Raw genomic sequence first — 25959 nt, 5'->3', positions numbered from 1 at the left:
GTTTCTATGGGAATGTATTCCCTGAGTATATTTCTGGTTCATTTTCAGGTACTCTCGTTGCATGAGCACCATCAAGTTCAGCATTTATGGTAGTTCAACAACCATAATTTTATGGGCCTTTCTAGCCCTGAAAATTTATGATCATAAATTACCAACTCTGTGTTCATTAACTCTCTAGCTACCCTGGAGTTTATGAGAAGTTTTTCTTAGAGAGTTACAATCATGTTAGTGAGTAAAGGCTAATTTTAAAAACTATACAGCACCGGGAAATACAGCCATTATTTTATAATAACTTTAAATGGAATATAACCTATAAAAATACTGAATCGCTGTGTTGTGCATGTGAAACTTATATTAGTTTTTTTTACTTTAATGAAAAATGAAAAACTACATTCTTTGACAAGAGAAGGGAATATAGGAGTTTAAAGAAGTGGGGAAAGGAGCTGGAATTATCAGAGAAGAAAGGATTTGTGAAAGCAGTAAGGGTCACCTTGGCTGTGAAAAATATGTAGGGATCATCATGTTACAAAGATGTCAACACTTACTAAGCAGTTATTATGTACCTAACACCTTTCTAATTACTTCACATAATTTCCCTTTGTCAGATCTCACAAGGTAGTTATTACTATTCCATTTGACAGAAGTTGTGGAGAATTATGACCATGGCCAATTGTCATATAACAATAAGAGGCACTCAAATATTCAGACTCAAATCTGGATACCTGAAAATCCTGTGCCATTTTCAGTATGCCAGGAAAGGGAACACCATATCATGGCCAGGGTTAGCTAACAATACCCTGGAGCTTCTCTCTGTTCTCAGGTGTGCCCCTCTTTGCAGTGTGTCCTTGGCTAGGAAAGTCTTCTTCCTACTTTTCCCTTGGCTAATTTCTAACTTGTCTTTCATGTTTCAGCTTAAACATCAATTCATCAAGAAGTGAAACAGGGAAAAACTGTGGAGAGTCAGAATGTTCCCTGAACTCCAAAGTGGATTAAACTGCCCCCCTACCCCCATAGCCACCTGTACCTTCACAATGTATTAGTAGGCTTAGCTAAAAGCTCTGCCCTTTGATTTGCTGGTCTCTGATTAGGCTTGGTGGAGAAGGCAGCTTCCTAAATCTGATGTTTGCTTCAGGCCTGTCTCACCTTGCCTTCCAGAGATTTCAATATGAGATTGTGGGTAGAGCCACCTGTCAACTGTTTCCATTGGAGTGCGGAGCTCTGCTGCACCTCACGTGACTTAACTCTGTCATTCAGGATTTAATCTGCAGTAAGAGAGCCTCCATCCACGCAGAGGTCTGTTCCCTCCCTGCTGTGCTCACAGGCTGGCTAGCTCTGGCCTCAGCGCATTGCTCTCGTAGGGCTTTGCTGAAATGACCAATAAGAACACACACCAGCATTCTGAATGTTTTTCTTTTCCCTAAAGCTGCAGGCTTAGTCAGCGTGTGGTCAGTTTTCCAGGGTATCACAAGGAAATGTTATACCCACGCTTCACCACAATGCACGAGGGTCACCAGCTTTTCAGCCCGCACACCTGTACCCTCCCTTCACAGCCTGACTGCTAAGCCAATGTCGCATTTTTAGGTTAAGTCCAGGGAGCCCATTCAGAGTGTGAAACTCTGGCTAAGGAGTATGTTGGGGAGGAGTATTATGGAAAGCAATTAAACCAAATTTCTTACCTTAAATCTGTTATGAAGTACTGTGAATACGCTAAATTTAAAGTTCTTATGCAAAACAGTCCTTAACAATAATGAAAACCACCATTCAGCACGCTTACTCATGATCCTCCAACATTTTTTTCTATCATTATAAAAAGTCCTTCCATACATTTTATATATTTTCCGCAAATTGCCTTAGATCACAAACCGCAAGCGTGTTTCTTGCTAACAAATCGCAACACCCCCAGGAAATGAGGCTGCGGAATGTCTTCATTCCCGGGTGCAGAGTCCCTCCACCCCTCTGCTGAACCTGCCTAGTAGCCTTGAGTTTAGAACCCCAATTCGGTAAAACCTAACTTTTCACTTGGGTCTCAGGAGTGACCTCACGTCTTTATGAACGTGTGTGTGTGTGTGTGTGTTTATTGACGTGCAGCACTTAATATTTGTTGGCAGAATAAATCTCTTAATTCCAGCCTGGATACCAAAGGAACAGCTTTCAGGATTTGACCCATTTCTTCTTGTTCCAGACAGTGTGGGTTTGACTTTGTCTTTTCATGGATAGATAGATAGACAACAGACAGAGAGAGAGGTGTGTGTGTAAGTGTGTGATCTAGCTGACTCTAAATCTGGATTGGGTCATCCAGAATGAAAACCTATTTTGGTGCTGAAGCTCCTGAAAATGTTTCTTCTCTCACCTCTGGGTCCCTCTGAGCCATCTGACTCTTGTCTGCTTTCTTTCACTTCAAAGCAGCAGGCAGTGGTAGCAGCTCTTCTGGAAACTTTGGCCTGCTGTTTCCTGCACTGATTTATCCTCTCTCTGCTTTCACCCCAGCTGCTTCCCCACCCCGTGCTCCCTGACTCACTGCCATACCAGCAGAGGTCCAGGGCATTCTGTGAAGTCTGCTCTCAGAAGGCACGGCAGGCCCCTAAATTCCCCCAGGCCCTGCCTTAAGCTTGGCGAGTGCAGCAGACAGCAAACTGCAAATGCCAACTGACAGGTGAGTTTTCTTTCTGTCCAAGGCCTGTCATCTTTGCCCCTTCCCACCACGAAATGTGTGTCATCACTTCCAAAAGACATCAAGCAGGGGTCCTGATGCCAATGAGCCTGTGGGTTCTGGAGTAAACAATGGGAAAATACACTGAACCACCAGCTACGGCCCCTGACCCAAAAGAGACTTGTAGGTGCAGGCAATGTGTCAGGAATTCTGTTCCTCCCAGGGCTGGATGGTACAACAATTAGAGACTTATTTATTTATGTATTTTTGCTACTTGGTAGATATTTCCAAATCTGTTTAGGCAAAAAGAGACTTATTCTTATTGACAAGCACCTTAGTGAGAACTCTATATTCAACTGAGTTCTATTCAATAACTAACACATAGTTATTTTCATCTTCATGGAAGCAAGGAATATTGTTTAAGGGGGAAAGAAGAAAACATTTGGGGGACATGGGGTATTTGAGGAAGAAAGTTTAAGTCCTGGGTAAAGCTACTATAGTACCTTATCAGGGAATGTGGGAAATAGGGATGCAGACCCTCTCAGTCTTGGGGCAAAAGCTCCAGGACTCAGAGAGGGTGGCGAGAGAAAGGGGATCATGTCCTTCCACTGTCACTACACGGTTTGTTTTGTTTTTAAATCAAATAAACCTCATTTTTCATTTCTCATTATTTCTATCCAGATTCTTCCTTACTCACCCCATTCAGGCCACTCCAGCCTCCCTGATGTCCGCCGCCCCTCCATCCCAGACATGCCACCTGCTTTTGCAACAGGTCACCACGTGGCTCACCTCTCACCCTTTCAAGTCTATACACAAACGTCACCTTCTCGCGAGGCCTTCATTATCCCACCCCCACCTCCAAAAATTCCTGAGGCTCTTTCCTAACTTATTTTTTGCTTTATCACTGAGTGCCCTCTAACATACATTTTACATATTTTACTTACTTATAAACAGACTTTCATCTGTTTTGCTCTCCTCTGTAGCCCCAGAGCCTGGAGAAGTGTCCGGCCAGAGCACTTTTTGTTTGTCCTACTGCTTGTTGACAGACTGCATGAAGGAACGCACAAATGATGGCCCGGCTGTCAACAGGGAACCCGTATCAGAACTTGACCCATTCCCTCTCCCTTCAGATGATGTGGTTTGATTTTTTCTTTTTTCTGTTGATCAGAAGCAAAAGTCAACATCTTGATCACCTATTTCTAAAACAAAAGAAGGTGTCACTTTCCCGAGAATCTCAGCATTATACTAGACACATCAAGTGAAGATAAGGTTGTAGATAAGGGTTTGTCAGCCTGGGCACATGAAAGATTCCACAGCTAGCAAGGATGAAGTCTTAAAGTCACCTGCATGCTGGATTTTAGATGCCAGAGGCCTCCTGAGCTGCCTGCTCTCCTAAAACCCTGGTCGATATCACAGGTGTGGAGGAGAGAGAATGGAGGATTGGAATAACAGTGGTGCTTGCTGGCAACACCGCAGGGCCCAGAATCACCTGTGCAGTTCCTGCACCTGACACCCACCTGCCGGGATTCTGATTTCCTCCTTTGAAAGATGCTGAGTGGCAACTTCGATCCCCAAACAAGATTGAGATCCAGGGGTTTAGGGAAACAATACATCCCTATTCTTTACTTTGTCTGCAATTCCTCCGGATCAGCTCTTCAGCTTAAGAATCTGCGTAATTTCGGATTTCCTTCCCATTTAGGTCACCGCAGAGCATTGAGTAGATTTCCCTGTGCTATAAAGCAGGTTCTTATTAATTATCTATTTTATACATAGTAGAGTATATATGTCAATCCCAATCTCCCAATTCATCCCACCTCCCCTTTCCCCCCTTGGTGTCCATACGTTTGTTCTCTGCATCTGTGTCTATTTCTGCCTTGCAAACAGGTTCATCTGTACCATTCTTCTAGATTTCACATATATGCGTTAATATATGGTATTTGACCTAAATGGGAAGGAAATCCAAAAAAGAGGGGATATATGTATACATATAGTTGATTCACTTCGCTGTACAGCAGAAACTAACACAAACATTGGAAAGCAACTATACCCCAATTAAAAAAAAAATTGACGTAATTTCCCTGTGCGCAGGTGTGCGCATGGATAGACGTGCCGGGCACATGAAGCACAGCCTGTGACTACTGCAGGGTTAACCACTAACGGTAACTGTCAGACTTGGCAGAATTTTGCTTAGAGTGGGCCCAGTGCCCAGGAAAGGGGGTTACACCACTGACAACATTCCTTTTATGGGAAAAGACATTCTCATTTCTAAACCACAAGGTCACAAAATAAATTTTGAAATAAAATTGATTTTTAATTTGGGAGTTGCCTATAATAGAGATTTCCATTTTTAAACACAAGCCCAATCATAGGTCAAACTGGCAGAGACATGTTCTGACAGGTATACTCATTTATGAACTGTTTACATTGGTTTTAGTGAAATATGGGCAGAAGCGATGGCTTACAGCTTGTGTATCCCAAAGCACAGTAAGAACTTAAGCAATAGGCCCAAAACTGTAGTTAACGTCTGATGTGAACAATCTAAGACACCGTGGTGGTGTTTTTAGAAACTGAACTTTATAAAGATTTGCAAATTGTTGCCCCTTTTAGTTACTTAAGCGTAAGGAAGTATTCTTTTTTTTCCTATGTTCTCAATTTCTTGTCTGGCCCTAAATGTGATCTCCTGTGAATCTGTACTTCTCATCCTCATTTCTGAAGGAACTCCCCGCTAAGGCACTCTGGGGATCCAGGTGTGTTATTTGCACTGGAGGCAGAGGTCTTCTCAATGGTCTTCAAGTCTTCAGCCACAAATAACACCTCATACACTGGTCTTGCAGCCTACTTCTGGTGTTGGAGGCACCCCCTCCCCCCCCCACTGAGAAGTGGTCAGGTGCAGAATCACTAAAAAAGAATCAGGAGAATCATTGCTATGAATGATCTCCGTTTTCACTCTTCTTTCCTCCATAGTGGATGTATATGCTTTACCATCATCATAGGTCTCCAAAGGCCTTTCTCAATTTATGAATTTTCCCCTTCACCCCATTACTTCCCCCTTCTCTGGTCCCTGCATCTCTGTTGTGTATGTGTCCTTGGATATGTATATATCCTTATAAGATTACAGGGGTTGATTCATATGAATATATGGTCTTACCTTATATAAGTTGCATTGACCTATAAATCTGGTTCTTTTTATTATTTTCCACTCAACAATACACTTTCAAGATGTATATAGCTACCTACAATCACACCCTGATTATTGCTTCTAAATGCTACACAAAAGGGAAGGGTAAGCTGGGACTAAGTGAGAGAGTAGCATTGACATATATACACTACCAAATGTAAAATAGCTAGCTAGTGGGAAGCAGCCGCATAACACAGGGAGATCAGCTCGGTGCTTTGTGACCACCTAGAGGGATGGGATAGGGAGGGTGGGAGGGAGGGAGATGCAAGAGGGAGGGGATATGGGGATATATGTATATGTACAGCTGATTCACTTTGTTACACAGCAGAAACTAACACACCATTGTAAAGCAGTTATACTCCAATAAAGATGTTAAAAAAAAAAAAAAAGTCCTCGTGTGCATTGGCCTCATTTTACCTATTCTTTCCCCAGTGACAGGTTCCTCCACCAGTTTCTCACCACCATAACCAGGGATGCAGGAACCATCCTTAGACATGTTGAAGAGGAGTCGGTAACCAAGAGCAGGTTTGCAGGAGTGTCAGAGTATACACGTATGTTATTTCATGAGGTATTGCCAGATTTCTCTCCCCAAGGTTTCTACCAAATTCTACTCTCTCCAGCAGAGTATGAGGGTTCCCATTTCATTACCATCACCAGTGTTTGCTAGCATCCTAATTTCTAATTACCAAGCTGAGGAGTTTAAAGGATTGTATCACTATTATATTACCAATCTGAAAAGTATAAAGGATTATACAATTTTTAATTTATATTTATCTGATTATTACTGAGGGTAAGAATCTCTTGTAAGACATTCAGGCTTCCCCGTTTATGAATTGTCAACTCACATCCATTGATTATTTTCAATTTTATCTTAACTGCAGATCAACAGACATTTCTATTATATTCTAGATAATAATCCTTCGGTTTCAGGTGTTGCAAATACGGTTCTCAGTTCCCAGTTTGTCAGCTGTTTGTTACCTTCAGTGTCCTTCACTTACAAAAAAATCCTTAATTTAGATGTAGTCAATTCAACCCACTTTTTTCTGAGATCTGTAATTGTTTTCACATTTATACATTTACTTCGTGGAAATATGTTCACAACATATTGTTAAAGAAAAAGGTAAGTTATAAATCAGCATGTATACTATGTTCCTATTTATATAAAATGATTCACAATATCAGTCTTCTTCATCGGTTTGGGTATAAAAAAATACATATTTCTTTTATTGTTAAAATTATAAAAAACCCAATCTTATTCTGCTCAATTTAGGGAAAAATACAATTTTCCTTCTTGGGTCTCCTGCCCCAAGATTCCTCAGGGACATTCCTCAATGTCAGTTTTGTTGACCTTTTCACAGAACCAACTCTTGGTTTTGTTGATTTTTTTTCCTACTGTTTTTCTATTCTCTGTTATATTTATCTCTGCTTTAATCATTATTTTCCTCATTCTGCTAGCTTTGCCCAATCAACTTTTGACTTCTAGGGTGTGTGATTTAGGGTTTTGTCTAAAAAATCATATTTATAAAATTTAGCTTTCTATTTGGTGTAGATTTTAAAAATACCGATGTACATTTTTCTTATATAAAAAGCCAATTTCTTCAACAAGTTTAATTAAAAAGTCCTTCTGTTTCCCATGATTTGTGGTGAAATTTATAGCATTTAATAAGGATTAGATTCTGGGACATCCATTTAATTGGCCCTTTTGAATTCATTTATTCTATTATCCATTAATTCACTTAAGAAATATTTATTGAGCACCTATTATAACCCAGACATTATTTTATGTCCTGGGGAAACAGACAAAAGTTTCTGACTACCACAGAGCTTAACTTAGGATAGGGAGATAGTGTAGAGCCTTAAAGGTCATTATAAAAATTTGGGCATCTACTAAAATAACAGTAACTGTTGACACATATCTTGCATTACTATTTGTCAGGCACTGTTCTAAGGGTTTTATCTAATCCTCTCAACAACCCTATGAGATACTAACTACTATTATCCCCCACTTTACAGATGAAGACGCCATGGCACATACAGCTTAAGTAATTTGCCCAAGGTCATGCAATTGATGAGTGACAAAGCTGGGATTCCAACCCAGTCAGCCTAATTCTGGAGCCTCTGCTCTTACACACTGCCCTGCACCACCTTTGAGTGGGATGGAAAACCACAGGAGGAGAACCATGACTGACCCACATGTCAGGTTTACTTAGGTTACTGTGTTGCAATTAGGCGGTAGGTGAGGCAAGAGTAGAAAAGAGAGACCAGCTAGGGCCTATTTCAACAGTGTAAATGAGAGACGATGGTGATTTGGATGATTTAGTAGCAATGGAGGAGGTAAGGAGGAGTCAGATTCTGGATTCGTTGACAACTGGGCAGTGGAGTCTGGGAAAGAAAGAAGGATCATTGATGATTTCAAAGTTTTTATCCTGAATGACTTAAAGGATGGAGTTGCCATTTACTGAATGCAGACGACTACTTAAAGAACAAATTAAGGAAAAAACTCCCTTAATCTTTTAGATGTCTTCTAAAAAAGGGATCTAAAAGGTCATTTTAGATGTCATTAGACACTTAAGTGAGATTGGAATAGATCTCACTTGTATATGTGAGTCTGGAGTTCAGAGGCAAAAATCTGTCTACAAGATATAAATTTGAGCAACATTACCATATAAGCTTAAAAGACTATAGTAAATCACCAAGGAAAAGGGGAAAAAAGAAGTCCAAGGACTGATCCTGGTGTACTCCAACATCACTCCAGAGATGCAGAGGAAATGAACAAATATTAAGAAGAGTGGCCGGTGAAGGTAGAGTAAACCTGGAAGGTTACAAGTTTGTAGAAGCCAAGTGAATAGAGGTTTAGGGGAAGTAATCTACTTTGTCAAATACCAATGATAGGTCAAGTTAGAAAAGACCTGAGAAACCATTACTGGATTCACAACATAGAAGTCAGTAATCATCATGGAAAGAATGGTAAAATATTGTGGGTTCAAGAGACAAAGACGGGAGAGCAATTGGAGATAGCAAGAACAGGCAACTCTTTCAAGTTTTGCTCTTAAGTGTAACAACTAAATGGGATGGGAGTTAGAGGTGGATGTGCAATCAACAAATAGAGGACTATTTCTTAAGATGCGAGAACTTGTAGAATGTTTGAGTGCTGGTGGGAAATATTCCAGAATGAATAAAAAATGGAGAGCTGTATTCTGTTTGAATAAGTGAGAGAGATTAGAATCTGGTTCTGAAGTGGTCACGAAGCACAAATATTTCATCCACAGTTAGAGAAGGCAATGGACATGAGCACAGGTGTGTTTAGCACTACTATTCGTTTTTGTAAACTGATCATGTATTCAGCAACATTGCTACAAGATCTTATTAGTTATGATAGTTGGGCTGTTGGTTTTTTTGTATTTCTTGTTGGTTTATGTCAATACTCTTAAATCTACAAAGAAAGACAGTTTTGTGTCTTGTCTTCTTTTTCAATTAATATGTTTCTGTGGTAGTCATTAGTAACATCCACCAATATTTCCATATCTTCCCTTTCTGGGACCATGTTAGGATTTTACTTCCTGGGTCTTCTATTCTTGAGTGGAGCCATGTGACTATTTCTCACCAACTGAGTTTTGAGACAAGTGACATGTATCACTTTGGAACCAGAGCATTTAATTGTGGATACTAGACCCTGCCAAGTTGCCATGTTCCCTTAGATACAATAACTGGCAATGTTTAAGATGGTGGCTATTCCACCAGTCCACCTCTCCGAGTGTTAATGAGCCCAGCCCTTCTGCCAGCCCATAAAGAACATTAAGCATGAGCAAGATATAAACTCTTGTGGTTTATATAATCTAGCCCATCCCGATTAGTATGTCTCTTATTTGTTTCTCTTATCTGGTTGCATTGGTCAGTACTTCCAATACCATGATGAAGAGTAATGATGGAAGTGGAGATTTTTGTATTTATTAAACATCACTAAGTAATGTTTGCAGTAGATTTTTATTGAGTTAAGTAATTTTCCATTTATTTCTAGTGGTCTAGATTTTTTTAAATCACAAATAGTAATTGGATACTACCAAATACATTTTCTACTTCTATTCAGGTAACGTGATTTTTCTTCTTTAATCCATTAGTGTAGTAAATCTTTGTTATTAAATCATATTTGAATTCCTGGAATAAACCCTACTTTATCATGATATGTTACATTGTTAGACCTAATTAATATCTTATTTGCATTATAGCACTTATATTTCTAAGTGCAAGGGGCTTAAAATTTTCTTTTTCATATCATTTTCATGTTTGGAAGAATGGTTTTTCTAGCCAATTATACTATGAATTGAGCATATGTCTGTTTTCTGGAAAAAAAATTAGTGGAGTAGGAATTATCTGTTCCTTGATAATCTGATAAAACTCAACAGAAAAATTATTTATTTTAATATTTTTAAATGGTTATTTAAACTTTGGTTTGATTAATGTTCTCTACTATTTTTACCCAATTTCATTAATTTCTGCAGTTGTCTTTATTATTGTGGATCAACTGAGTTAAACATTAATAAAATGCCTGGGTCAATGTTACATATAAAAATTACTGTCATAATTTTAATTTTCTTCTTTATTTCTTACTTGGGCTTAACTCTTTTGTACATTGTTAATTCTTTTTATAGATGAACAATCAGTTCATTTGACTTTAGTTTTTACTGTAGTAAATGTTTTAAAGCTATAAATTTCCCACTGAATACCGCCTTTAACTATATTCCATAAATTTTGTCATGTAACAATTTTATATATTTGTTCTAGTTATGAAGTTATTGCTAATGATTTATGAATACTTCATAGTTATTCTAATTATGAAATATCTACACAAGGGTATTTAATAGTATGATTTTAGCTTCTAAACATGTGCCAATTTTTTAGCTTTCCTTTTGTTATTGATTTCTAACCTGATTGAATTATTTTGTGTAGTGTTGATTTTTTATTTATTGAAACTTCTTTGTCACATAGTATTTATATAGTTTTGTGAATGTTTTATGAGCATTCAACAATACTAAAAATTTTCCATGTATATTTTATATTTCTATTTCTGTATAAATCTATTATCCTGGGTATATTAACTACATTATTCAAATCTTTTTCCTAATGCAATGTATATTCCACAATGATTCACATTCAGTGGGTCACAGTCAAACTCCAATAGGCATAGAAAGGCCTGGAAGGTGACTAAACAAAGTATTGAATAAATGTGTCTAGTACCTACTCACCCCATAGCATCTTCAGATTTGAGTTCAGGGTAGGAAGCCAGCAGCACAAGGAAGTTCATCCATTTGTCAGTAACAACACTCAGCAAGTCCTTGTTACTTGTCACCTGTTTCATAGTAAGGAGTGTCTTTATTGCAATACCATGACATTTCTCCACTCTGGGGCTTTGCTCCATTAATTATCCCCCTTTTTTCCTTTGCATCATAATTCTCTCTACTGGCTTCATCTCTTCAGCCAAAAAACAACTTCAATATCCCTCCATCCACCTTTTTTGTTCCTTTCCTTTCCTCTGGCACTTCATTAAATGATTTTTTAATGACTGACTCCACCACGTCACCTCTAGTACCTCGTATGTGGGCTACAGCCATGAGATGGGGCAACGACAAAACAAGGGTAGAATCAGCCTCTAATGAGATACTGTAATAGTCCAGGTGGAAGTGAAAGGGAATTTGGATTGATATGGTAGCAGTGAGGATGGAGGAAAGGTTTAAAGGGCAGAAGAATTAGAGTTTAGACAGTGGAAAGAAAGGTGTGAAATACTCATCTCAGAAAGTGAGCATTGCTAAAGACAGCGAAATAGGATTTTGCAGCAGTGTTGTGTACCCACTTGAGACGAACATGAATTTATCAATATATCAATCTGCCCAGTTGGGTAATTTCCTCTAAAAATCTCAAATGCATGGATACTGTCAATCATGAAATTAGTAAATGATTTGGGAACCCATGATTTGCTAGCCATCTCTTCTAGATTAATCTTCTTAAATTAGTGTTGGATTTACTTATTTCTTTGCAGAAATACGTGCAACAGTTATCTATCCATTGCCTACAAAATAAAATCTACATATCTCTTAGCCAGGCATTCAAGTTCTCTCCATAATCTGACCAAAATAAAAAATTTCAGCTTTACTTTCTCTAAAATTGTCTGTGCACTTGACTTGCTGGTTAGTCAATATATCACATGGTAATACAGGGACAAGGGATCTTTTGTTTTGCTTTATTTTCTTCCAGAGTTCATCATCTCCCTTTCCTTTAGCAACTGCACTTAGATTTTCCTTTGGGAAATGACTTCTTCTAGAGTTTTAATCCATACATTTCCGGAAGAGCACCCTTTTGGTGAGAGGGATGCATAAATAACCGAGACCCACACACAGTAATTGGCTCAGGAAGCAAATATGTCACTAAAGCCATGAAAATTAGAATCCATGAGCATCAATCCTGAACCGTTTCTGGAAACACGGAGGAGGACAAACAACCTCCTAACTGGTGGTGGTAAATGGGCAGAATGTAATTCTGAAACTTCTAGGGGCAATCTGGCCCACGTGAAGAGGACCTTGCTGAAAATTAAGCTGACAGAAGAAAGAAATTCCAGAATAAAGAAGGGAATATTCTTGATATCATCATTTGCATTCTGTGACAGCCATGCCAGAAGGTGAACTCTTGGGTTTTTAAGTTATGTCACTAATGAACCCCTTTTGTTTCTGTAAGTTTGGGTTTGATATTTGAATCCTAAATGTTCTATAACCTGCACAAGTAGCCACCCGCAACACTGTCTCCCAGCTCCAGACCTCTGAGGCATCCACTGTGTATAGCACTATTTCAATATTTAGGACAAAGTGGGTTATATGGTCATCTACATGGTTATGGACATTTCCTGCCTCTCCATCTAATAGCAGGTTATTTGAGGGCAGTTTATTGCAGACCCTAAGTCCAGACTTCCTAAGATTTAAATCATGGCTCTGCCTCTTACTGGCTGAGTGACACTGAGCAAGTGTTTCACCTTTTTGTGTTTCTGATTCATCATCCATAAGATGGGAATTTGAACAGTAACACCTGAAAAACAAAACAAGCAAACAAATAAAAGAATGGAAGCACCAAAGAGTCGTTGTAAGGAGTTAATATATGTAAAGCCCTCAGAAAAGTATCTGGCACATAACAAGTAAGCTCTACGGGAGTGTGAGCTATTTTTGTTACAATTATTATCACAATGATGATGATGATCATTATTATTATTTGCAACCCCGTTGCCTACCGCAGTGCCCTTCAATTATAAACAGTGAATCACTCTTAATTATTGTATAAGTGGATTTTAATATAGTATTTGTTTGCTTGATCCTGCAGTTTTAACATGGATCAAACTACCAACACATCAGAAGTTAGCCCCTGTCATCTCAGCTCAGAATACTGTAAAAGTCCAAATCTTCCTGCCTCATTCCTGCTACTTCCATCACCTTCCCCTCCGTCCCTGCCTATACTCAGTTCCTGCCCTTTTAGTTTCATCTTTCTTGCCCAGCATCCAACAGGTGCTAGAACTTGATGATAGATTTCTCCTTGGTCATTTTTGGGTATCAATCCTCTGTCTTCCATCTGATTCTCCATCTTACAGTGGTTTCTCTGCATTACCACACCCTGGCCTTCTACCTGGAGGATCAGCTAACACTTAACAAAGAGTAGCCACTCCACTTTAAGGCTTTAGAACATACTCTAATCAGGAGTCAGTATACAATCTCCAAGACGCAGGAAGTAGCTAATACTATGTATTTCAAAGGGTTAAGTATAAAAATATATCTTCTCTTCAACTAAAAATTCCCAAGTCTCTTTCCCTACAAGTTAAAGGAGAATTTCTAGGTTAGGGAGCTCCATTCCATGTCAGCAGTAATCAGTCTCATAAGTAGGATTAGAATGAAGATGGGGTCACATTGGTCACTTCCAACCTAAGGAAGGTGACTGGAAGGAAGAGGGGCCAGTGAGTTTGCGGATCATGAGGACTACTGAGTCTGCTTAAAGAATGCAAGACAGGGCTTCCCTGGTGGCGCAGTGGTTGAGAGTCTGCCTGCCAATACAGGGGACACGGGTTCGAGCCCTGGTCTGGGAAGATCCCATGTGCCGCGGAGCAGCTGGGCCCCTGAGCCACAACTACTGAGCCTGCGCGTCTGGAGCCTGTGCTCCGCAACAAGAGAGGCCGTGATAGTGAGAGGCCCGCACACTGCGATGAAGAGTGGCCCCCGCTTGCCACAACCAGAGAAAGCCCTCGCACAGAAATGAAGACCCAACACAGCCATAAATAAATAAATAAACAAATACTTAAAAAAAAAAAAAAAAGAATGCAAGACATATTTATGACCTGGACATTTTGAGATTTCAACACCATCGCCAGCCTGGATGCAGAAAAAACTTCCATCATTCAGAATGTTACCTGAAGCAAAGTGTGGGATAAATTAGCAAAAGGCACAAAACCCATAAAAAACACCTATGATTTAAACATGAGACGTTTCCAATGTACTAAATTTGGCATGATGGGCTTATCCGTGGTCCTGCTGGAGGAAATAAAATGTTCAGCTTGGGAAATGAAGAAAGGAAACATATCAATGTTTTGTTCATCATGCTGGAAGAAATGGAGTTATCTGAACCATGTAAATTCAAAATGTACCCACTTTAAAAAAGCACATTTGCTATATTTGGGATACAATTTAAGAACTTAGAATTTCAAACTCCTAGAAATTCAATAGTGAAAATTTTAAGGCAATTTCTAGTTTTCATACAACAAATATCTATAAGTTGCATTTTTGTACGTGAACACACTCAGTAGAAAACTTTTCTTCTACATGGCTTGCTACAAAAATTATCACAGGTCAAATCAAATCTCGTGAAAAGTTATATGATAACAGAGGGTGTCCTAACATGACACTGCATGTAATGTTGGTTGATTTTTCTCCCACCTAAAATGAAGTAAGAAGGCACATATACCATGTTAAATATTGAAAAGAAACTAATATTTATTTTAAAGGGAAATATTAGCATATTCATTAGATTTTAATGTATCATTTTTCCTACGTTATTTTCCCTAGAAGCAGATCCTGAGATAAAAGTTCATATGTAAGTGATTTATCAAGGAAATCTCATTAGCAAAACCAATAAAAGACTGAAGGAAGCAAGACAGTGAAGGGAATGAAGCCAAATGAGGGTGTGATCTCAAAGTCCCACACAGGGTAGCTTCAGCTTGATCCCAAGGAAAACTCTGGAGAGGAAATTACCCCTCAGAGTTATCTGAGTCAAGGGAGCTGGGCTTTCAAACTCCCACAGCCATTGGAAAAGGGTCATCAATATAGGGCCAGCCCAGAAGGACACAAATTCCCATGTGTTCAGTCAAAGAAGGCTCCAGTAGACTGAAGAAACTTCTCCCCAAAATTGTTATAGTTGATGGAATGATGGGAATAAAAGCATATTAAAGTCTGGGGATACAGGAACAGGAAAAGAGATATTAGGGAATATGGATATAGCTCTGACGTTATTTACTACTTGGTTCTTTAATAATGTTCATTTATATAAGTAATACTTTATACCATTATTATTAACTTTATTATTTTAAAATACAGAAAGACACACTTTGCACAACTCAAAGATATCTTTCCAATATGAATGGATACAGTTAATTGCTATATAGGTCAACTCAAACCAACAAGTCTTCATTCTGTGATACACCATTTTTATTTACACAGTCATTCAAAAGTATTCATTTATTGGCCACCATGGAGAGCCCATTTAACGTTGTTGTTAATAACTTTGCAGTCACAAAGAACTTGTTTTGAATCCTGGCTCTACTGGTTACCAACTCCATGATTTGGAGCAAATGACTAAGTTCTCTAAGTCCCTGTTTACACATGTGTAACTTGGGGACAATCATATTTAAGGATTAAGTGAGATAATGCATGTAACTGATTTTGCGTCATGTCTGGTATGTGGTAAGTGCTCAATGTTACTTAATATAACAATGAAAATTATGATGATAATGTACAGGCAGGGTGATAACATCTGTGTATGGGACAGTATACTTGAAAGAAAAATAAGATATGCTTCCTGCCTTAAAGAGCTTACGATCTTAGAAGCAAGTCATGAATAAATATTTAGCATAGAAAAGATAATATGAGAGAACGACATATGATTGATACTGAATGAGATACTTAAAAAAAGACACCCCACCTCTATTCTCCCCTCCTCACTAATGTGTTCTTCACACTGACACTGGAGTTCTCTAAAACACAGCTTTAATTGTGACACTCTCTCTCCTTTAATTGTCGGACTCCCTTTTACCTACATAAAACCGGGCAGGTTCCATAGCATTAACCTATGATCTACATGTTCCCCATCCCCTGCAATCTACTATAGTTCAAATCTTTCACTTCATCCTAGTGTTCATTCTTCATCCAAGAACTATTAAGAATATGTAATATTTTTCTACATCTGTGTCACCACTCAAGTAGTTTCATCCATGTGGAATATCTTTAGTGTTGAAATTTCTCCATCCTTAGATGTTCAACCCAAGTGTCACCTCCTGTATAAAGCTTCCCCATCTCTCCCATTTAAATTGCTTCTCCCCTGTCCATGTTCTTTTAGTAGATAGTTTTACTACTTAATGGTTTTTACACTTAATCATGTACTAGTAGATTGTATAAAGGAAAATGGCTGGGGAGAAGATGTTATGCACTGAGATTGGGTCAGCCACTCAGCAATGTCCACCAGAATGTTGGTCTTTGCACTAGACTATAAGTTTCTTGAGGCCACGGATGACCTCTAAGATACCACAGAGGAGTTACAAAGAAAGGAAGAAAATCATTGTGGAAATAAAGTAGTGGAAATGTAGTGGAAATACATAATGTAGTACAAATAAAGGGAAGATAACTTCAAGAAAGTATACAAGGGAATTGGTGTCAAATATTTCTGAGAAGTCAAGGAAAACAATGAATGAAAGAGACTTGCACAGGTTAGGGCTTAGTTAATTTGGAAAATGCAATTCTCCAAACAAACCATACTTATATAATATATAAATATAATATATATATCTAATTTATATAATTTATATATTAAATTTATGTCTATGTATAGATACAGGAGAGAATAAATAGTGAAAATATGGAACTAGCAGTGTACTTTTAACCATGTACAAACAAAAGCTATGAGACATGGTAGCTGGTGGTGGGAGGTTGAGATTTATGTCATGAGAAAGAAATTTGTGAGTTTTTTTAAAACCTGTTTTTGTTAAAGGATAAAGGGAAATGATTCATTTAAGAGGGAAATATTAAAAGTGCTAGAGAGAAGAATAATTTGAGAAGGAACTGTTTTTTTTTTTAACTCCAAATTTTACTCTATAATTAATCGGTGTATCTGCCTAATTCTTATAATTCTACAATATGGAAATTAAAAACACCCAAACTCCAGCTTGACCTTTTTGCACTGTAGCATTTTTCCATTACGTAGGTAGATTCATATGTAGTTGAATTGTAACAGCAATTCTTTGTCCATTGCTCCATTCTTAGGGACATTCCCAACTGGTTCAATACAGAACTAACTGGGTCTGCAAGGCTGATGTTCTCCCTTCAAGCACCTAAGCCCACACAAGGTGGCCAGATTCCCCAGCCTGTTAGCAGAAGCTTCTGGGTGTTCGGGGCTGCTGGAGAGCAGCTTGTCTGTCCATGGGAGGTGAGTTGGCAGGTGTTCACACTGGGTGGTGTTCTTACTGGGAGTCGTTTCCAGATCAAGGGCCTTTCCTTTCCCTCCCACTCTGGGGACTCCTAGTCTCTTCCTCCAGTTCTTTCCCTCCAGAGTCACCACTCTGCCCTTCTTTTCCCTTTCCCCAGCCCCAAGCCCTCAACCTTCTGATCTATAATAAAAAATTGACCCAAGAATCTTCATTTAGCATTCAAGTCAGTGGTTACTTTTAATCTTTTTTCAGCATTGGTGTGGGCTGAAGAGGGAAAAAAGAACCCTCAAAAGATACAGAGAACAGATTGCTGGTTGCCAGAGGTGGGGATAGGGGATGAGCAAAATGGATGAAAGGGGTCAAAAGGTACAAATTTGCAGTTACAGAATGAATAAGCCATGGGGATGTAATGTACCACATGGTGACTATCCTTAATACTACTGTTTGCATATCTGAAAGTAGCTTGGAGAGCGGCTCTTGTAAGTTCTCATCACAATGGAAAATTCTCTTAACTATGGATGGTGACAGATGTGAACTGGACTTATTGTGATCATTCTGCAATATATACAAATATCAAATCATTACATTGTACATCTGAAATCAATATAATGTTATGTCATTTATACCTCAATAATTAAAAAAAAGAACTCTCAAGATTCTAGAGAGATCAAAAAAGAGTAGGAAAATATACTAAAAACAGATTAATGACCTGAAGCATCATTTTGGCATGTCATCAAATAGATTAATAATAATAATAATATAATGTCTAACTTTACTGAGTGCTACTGGTCTTATATATAAGACTTATGTACTAAGTCTTACATAAGCCTTGGGCAAATCAATGAGACAAGTGCAATTATTTTTGCTATTTTACAGATAAGAAAACCGAAGCACAGACAAGTTAAATATTTCGCCCAAGGTTACTTAGCGAAGAAGTGTTAGAACTGGAATTTTGAGTCTAGACTGTCTAGTTCCAGAGTCTATACTGTTAATCATCCCACCATCCTTCAGGGATATAATATTAGTTTTGCTGAAATACAGTTTCTCCTAACACAATACTTTTGGATATTTCAAAAAATATATATAATTTGGGCTTCTCTGGTGGCGCAGTGGTTAAGAATCCACCTGCCAATGCAGGAGACATGGGTTCGAGCCCTGGTCCGGGAAGATCCCACATGCCGCAGAGCAACTAAGCCCGTGTGCCACGACTACTGAGCCTGCGCTCTAGAGCTCACATGCCACAACTACTGAGCGCGCGTGCCACAATTACTGAAGCCCACGCGCCTAGAGTCCGTGCTCCACAACAAGAGAAGCCACCGCAATGAGAAGCCTGTGCACCGCAAGGAAGAGTAGCCCCGCTCATTGCAAATAGAGAAAGCCCGTGCGCAGCAAAGAAGACCCAATGCAGCAAAAAATAAAAATAAATTAATTTAAAAAATTTTAAAAATACATATAATTTTATATTATTACTTTGCAGACAAAGATTATTTCATACAAGTCAGTGAATTAAAAATTAAGATTTTTGGTTTGTATATTGGTCCAGCTACAAAAGTACACAGTATAATTGTTGCTGTCTAGTGAACGTAATCACATAGAGAATATTTTCTGTAAGATTCAGAGTGGAGGAACACTAACTAGTACATTAATTACTCTGATTTACATTAATGATTTATAAAACCGCATATAACGTGCCATGGAACTGTGTAGGGGGTTTAGATATATGGAGAAATGTGGGAACTGACAAAGTAGACTTGTCTCAGTTGTATGATTTCAATTTAGCTTTTAAATAAGTGCTTTCCACATTGCTTGAGTAATTAGAAAACCACCTGCAGATATATACTGTGGTTCTGTCATATGGGTTCTCAGGTAGGTAATTATAGTTTACCTCCATACACATATCAACATCAAAGTGAAGCCTTCCTGAGAAAATCATTTATGGATACGAATAGAAGAGTTCCTGTGGAAATATTAAAAACTGGTAATTATCTCTTGGTTTCCCAAAGAATTTCTATATAGAATTCATTCCCCTTAATGTTGGCAGAATATAAAACAGTAGTTCTCAGTCTCTTGTTTGCTCATTCAAAGAAGCTTATTGTGTCTTCAAAATGTAGATTTCTGGACACTCCCAGAGATTCTCATTCATTAGATCTTGGGGGGCAGAGGGGGGAGGCTTAGAGTCTGTACGTTAAACAAGCCCCCTCTGGGAATTTTGATGCACTTGATCAGCCCACCATACTCTGAGAAACACAGATCAAAGGATGTCAGAGCAACGTATAGCTGTGTCCTGACATGGATGCTTTGCTCAGGGAGCACCTGGACAGAGGGCCGTGTACCTGGGTCTACCTACTAGGCAGATCAGCCACTTACTGACGGGTGAGTTTGTGAGTACATAGTTGAGGCACCTCCCTCAACCACTGCTGAAGGATTCAATGAGAGGATTTTGGAAACCAACACAAAAATTAGTTAAGAAGGACTGAACCTGGAATATAGAATGAACTACTTGCCATTTATTCAACAGTTAATGTAAGAAAAACACGTATACAGCAGATTTTAGGAGCTGTCATTAATACCTATCCTTGTTCATTCAAGGACTAATGAAAATTGTATCCAGGTGAGGTTGGAGTCATGTTTTTGTCCTATTACTGCATAAATCATCCCCTTTCTTTGTCTTGCTATCATGGAATCTGCCGATTCCCATCTTGTCTCATAGGTGTTAATGTTGATTCTGCCATTTGCTAATGTAAAAATACTTTTAGACTACCTTAATTGTTCATTAAGGTCTTCACCAACTATGTATCTGTAACTCTGGTTGTTCATATTTTTCTTAGCTACTGCACAGATCTGTGTAGAATTAAAATGTGTTTATCTTTCAACTTGGTGAACATGTTAGCCATGTCCAGTTGTGACAGCCTGGGAACAGGTATAATCTTTGTTATGACAAAGTGAGGATGATAGAGACAGCTTCACCTTTTCACAGGAAAAGAAAAGCTGCTAAACTGAGAGATGTCTGAAACAGTTTCCATCAATGGGCAGAAAGTTTTTACTTTAGTATGTGTCACATAATTCAATGCCCAACTGGATGCTGCCATTTAAATATACCATTCCCTCCTCCTATGGGTTTTATGAGCTGAGTTAACGTTACCATGTTGGTTCTTTTGTGACAGAGTTGCATCAAAATCTGCTCATTGGGGTTGCCGTTTGTGATGGAAAAGATGTTTTTAGTGTTTTAGGTACGTTGGGATTTTACAGATTAGATTTTTTAGGTGGGGATATACCATCACATAGGTTAGGTTTTCAACATACTGAGACCTGTAGAGAGACAGTGGATATTTTCAATCATTTTTTCCAGTAATAATTTAATTTCCTAGGAAAATAATCACAGGATAAAAATCTTTCTCTATATCCTTCATTGTATAGTTTTTAATGCTAAAAATTTTAATTCATAAACGGTGCTAAAAGGAAGAGTCAGATAGTTACACTTGTGCATCTGCAACAGGCATCTAGTGTCCAAGGCATGTCAGGTAAATTGTGCCCAGAGAAGGACCCTTAAGTAACCTGTATCATGGGAACTGCAGTGCGTGTGATGGGGCACGAGGTCAAAATTCTGCACCTGAAAGTCTCTCTGGGAAGTTTCTGCTGCCAATCAAAGAACTGCCATGTTTCAGCTCCCTTAAAAAGTAGGGGGAGAAATCTGCCATCCTAAGCACAAAGAAAGCAAAATAAAATCTGGCTTCCCCATGAAGGTTAAGTTTTTTAACAACCAAACAAAAATAGGAGAAGAGCAACTCTGCACTCTGCTTTAACATAAGTTCATTCTAGTTACATTCTGGTAACAAAACTTCAGAAGCAGCTGTCTTGCTTTTTCTTTTGTTGCTGTTTTTTCCCCTCTGATATATATCATTATTTCTCATGTTCTTCACAGTCTCCATTTTTGAGGTATCTACCAATTCTCAAGATTCTTAAGCTTTTGTCCTGCCCACTTGGGTGAAATTTGGGGGGTAAGTTTTTGCTTTTTCCTCAAAATTTCTTTGCCCAGTTAAAACTCTAAGAAGCAACCAGCATTTGCATTTTTAATTGTTACTTTCAATACAAAGAAACGTGTCAGTTTGATTAAAGACAAAGTTGAAATTTTTTCCAAAAAATAAGTTTGAAAGGTCACTGAGATATTGGTTCATTAACTGTAACAAATACCATAGTGATGTAAGATATTAATACAAGGGAGAACTGGGTGTGGGTATAAAGGTACTCTCTGTACTATCCTTGAAATTTGTCTTAAATCTAAAATTATTCTAACAAAATATATGTTTTTAAAAAATCTCAGTGGTTACAAAGAGCAGAGATAAGAGAGGTAAGAATTGTGAGACTTTACAGATTATCTAGTCCAACCAACTGCTAAGCATTGAACCCTTTTTTATCAACATCACCTATAAAGGTTCATCCAGCCTAAAGACAACTGAATTGCATTTTAATCAGAAATACCTCTAAGCCAAGGCAACTCAAAAAGGATATTTTTGGAGACCCCTTAGAGAAAGTTCTTCCCTTTACTGAGTCTAAGGTTGTCTCTCTGCACCTTCCATTTTGGAGCTTTCTTTGGGGTCCTCATAGGCCACTAGGTCAAGGAGAGGGGCTCCTCCATCTCATACTCTCAGCTCAATACTTGTTGAATATGAAACAAATCTAACCCCCTGTATTAGTTTTCTAGCTACCATAACAAAATACCACAGACCAGGTGGCTGTAACAAAAGCAATATATTTTCTCACAGTTCTGGAGGCTGGGGTTCAAGATCAAGGTGTTGGCAGGTTTGGTTTCTTCTGAGACCTCTCTCCTGGGTTTGCAGAGGCCACCTTCTTGCTGTGTCCTTTTCTCTGTGTACACACCCCCGGAGTCTTTTCTTATAAAGACACCAGTTCTACTGGCTTAGAGCCCCATCCTATGACCTCACTTCACATTCATTACCTCTTTAAAGGCCTATTTCCAAACACAGTCACTTTGGAGGTTAGGGCTTCACCATATGAATTTGGGGGAACACCATTCAGTCCATAATACTCCATTTAAGTGTTAAAGCCCTTCAAATATTGGAAAATTTCAGTGAGGTACCACAGTATACTAGTTAGGAGTGTGGACCAGTTAGTCAACCTGGGTTCAAATCCCAGTTCAGGCACTAGTTAGTAACATGGCTAACCTTGGGCAGCCATTTAATCTCAGGGAGTCTTCACTGTCTTACACGGAAAATGAGGATAGTAATGGCAATTACTCAATTAGTATTGTGAGGTTTGCATTCACAGTTCATGTATAGCACTTAATCGTATCTAGCACATGGTAGGGCTTTACTTAATACTAACAACGATAGTAATCTCTCTTGATCTTCCTCTGAACTAAGAAACACTTACTTTCTATTTGATGTGGTTTCAGTCCCCTTAACCCTAACTGTGTAACCTCCAAGGGATCACCTAGTTGTCCCTGAACATGGGTTAGACTAAGCCTATCATTTCCATGGGGTTGCAAACAATATCCTAACACTAGAAGCTAAGAGCCCATTTACTCTTTTGGCACTTAGAGCACAAAACATTCATATTAAGGTGTCCAGTAAAACCCTCGAGTTTTGTTGACTCCTGAGTCTTTTTCTTTGGAGATTTCTGCCAAACCAGGTCTCACTCTCACCTATTTGGAAAGGTCAGTTCCCTGTGACAAAAGTCATAATTATATATTCATTCATATTAAATTTTACCTTGTTGGCATCTACATCTTTAGCTCATTATCTTTGTGTTTAGAAATCATCTCACTTCTTATAAATAATATGTTTAAGATTTTTCTCTAGATCCATCCAAGTTTATTGATTGGTGTAGAGGAACAGCTCTGCCCTGGTGACCTTGCAAGTACCTGTATAAACAAAGATTGAACTGCAGCTTACCTGAGTCCTGGCTGAACACCATCCTGGAATGGAGAGAGGTTTGGAGGTCTCTAAGGAGCTGCTATGATGCCATCTCCCACTTCCTTCCCTACCTCCCTGAAAGGATGCTATCAGACAGATTCTCATCATCTCCTAGGTTCTGATGAAGCACAGGCAACTTAGCAATGCGACATCCCACAACTAATGTTGGAATCATTGCCCCCTCCTATTTTTGGTGCATGGGACAAGGGCTTGGGAGCCAGCACCCTGACTTACTCTTCTCCCCACTGTCTGTAATAGATTAACTACACCTCATTGTATCTCAACTGTTTGATTAGTCAGACCTTGGCTTTGCCTTGTCTTCTAAGTGTGGGTGAGCTTGACAGTGTGTGGAAGCTTCTCATTTTTTAAATATCAGAAATAAACTTACCCAACTCAGATTCTTCCTGAATCTTCTATTCCTCATAATTCCTCAAACGGCAGTTTGATAGTTCACTTGCAATTTTTCAGTAGCCAGCATTGCAAGTCACTGCGGCCAGGATGCTATAATTTATATCAGCTGGTGGTTGCTAGTTGCTTTCTTATCTTTTCATCCATTTGAACTTCATTTCACTCTTATCCAAGTTCATTTCACACCATATAGCCTTTGTTACCTATGCAAACTTCACCTGCCATTATTCCACCAAATATTTTAACCCTAGAGTTTCCCAACCTATGACTCCTGGATAAGCTTTTTTACACTGAGGTACACATTCATTCTTTTATCCAGACACTCACCAAGTGGTGACTAATAAGGGGCACTAGGGTACCAAGTAAGGGGTTAACACTTACCTAAGGTCCTTAGTAGGTGTCAGTTCTTTATGTATATGAACCTTTTTGATCTTCACTACAGGCTTATTTAGTATGTTCCATTATTGTTGTGTCCATTTTTATAGATCATTAAAATGACACTGCAAAAGGTTAAATATCTTCTAGTTATTACAAGATGCACAAAGCATGATTCCAGAGCTTCAGAGGCTCACAGTTCAGTTACTGTTGAGCCTGCGACATTTAGGTCATTGGTCCAGATGACCTTAACTGACATACTAGTGAAGAGCTTCCTGAATTGGAGGCTAACAGGAGCAGAGGAAATGGTGCCAACTGGGGGGAAACTGGAAAAAAAGAAAAGACAATGAAAAATAGAGGAAGGGGACAAGAAATGTACCAATGAACAAAGGGCAACATCTTTGGTTATGGGTTGAATTATGTCGCCCAATGAGACATGTTCAAGTCCTAACTCCCCATACCTGTGAATATAACCTTATGTGGAAATGCAAAAGGAGCTTTACAGGTGTAATCAAGTTAAGATGAGGTCATACTTAATTAAAGTGAGCCCCAATCCAGTATGACTGGTGTCCTTATAAGACGAGAAAACACAGAGGAAGGAGAACGCCATGTGAAGATAGACACATAGGGAGAAGAAGGCCATGTGAAGACGGAGGCAGAAATTGGAGTTGTGCTGCCACAAGCCAAGGAGTGCAGGCTACCAGGAGTTGGAAGAGCCAGGATGGATCTCCTCTCAGAGGCTTCAGAGGGACTCTTGTCCTGACGACACCTTGATTTTCAGGCTTCTAGTCTCCAAGCTGTGAGAGAACAGACGTCTGTTCAAACCAAACAAAAACAAACACCTTAGAGACTTCCCTGGTGGTCCAGTGGTAAAGAATCCACCTTACAATGCAGGGGACACGGGTTCGATCCCTGGTCAGGGAACTAAGATCCCACATACTGCAGGGCAACTAAGCCCATGTGCCACAACTACTGAGCTTGCACACCTCAACTAGAAAACCCGCACTCCACAACTAGGGAGAAGCCCGTGTACCACAATGAAAGATCCCACGTGCCTCATCGAAGATCCCGCGCGCCGCATCGAAGATCCCGCATGCCGCAAACTAAGACCCGATGCAGCCAAAAATAAATAAAATAAATTAAGAAAAACCAAAAACACTTTAGATTCAGAGAACAGAGGAGTGGTTACCAGAGAGGAAGAGGTGGGCATGGAGAGGGTGAAATGACTAAAGGGGATCAACTAAATCGTGACAGATGGAAACTAAATTTTTGGCAATGAGCACACTGTACGCTTTCAGAGGTAGAGATGTTGTACATGTGAAAATTATGTAATGTTACGAACCAATGTTACCTCAGTAAAAAATAAATTAAAAAAATAAACATCTGTTGCTTTAAGTCATCCATTCTGTCATACTTTGTTATGGTAGCCCTAGCAAATGAATACATCTTTCAAGGCGGATTTAAATGCCACATTGTTGGTGAATATATTATTGGACACTTCTCACCTCAGAATTAATCACGCATCTGTAGCACACCCCTAAAACTCGATTCAAACTTAATTTGAATTGTCTGTCTTACAGTACGCACATTTGTCCACTCGCTTGAGGCTTTAACACTTGGGTCTTCACTGTACATTGCCTTATATATATAGCAGTTGCGCAGTGAGTATTTCTTGATTGGAATTATTGACCTGAGTGAT

General features: G+C 38.9%; 1 long non-coding RNA gene across 2 annotated transcripts in view; it reads right to left on the bottom strand.

Moving 5' to 3' along the window:
* The window catches only part of LOC309660942, a 52035-nt gene extending 26107 nt beyond the window's left edge, over window positions 1-25928 (bottom strand). For both annotated transcript variants that reach the window (XR_014263740.1, XR_014263741.1), the window contains exon 1: window positions 3595-25928. This is a non-coding gene — a long non-coding RNA (uncharacterized lncRNA). The remainder of the gene's footprint in view (window positions 1-3594) is intronic.
* Window positions 25929-25959: the final 31 nt, after the last annotated feature.

The sequence above is a fragment of the Balaenoptera physalus genome (assembly GCF_965194825.1).
Source record: "Balaenoptera physalus genome assembly, chromosome: 5".
NCBI lineage: Eukaryota > Metazoa > Chordata > Mammalia > Artiodactyla > Balaenopteridae > Balaenoptera > Balaenoptera physalus.
The sequence above is the reverse complement of the archived record's forward strand: the minus strand, read 5'-3'. Positions and strand labels throughout refer to the sequence as shown.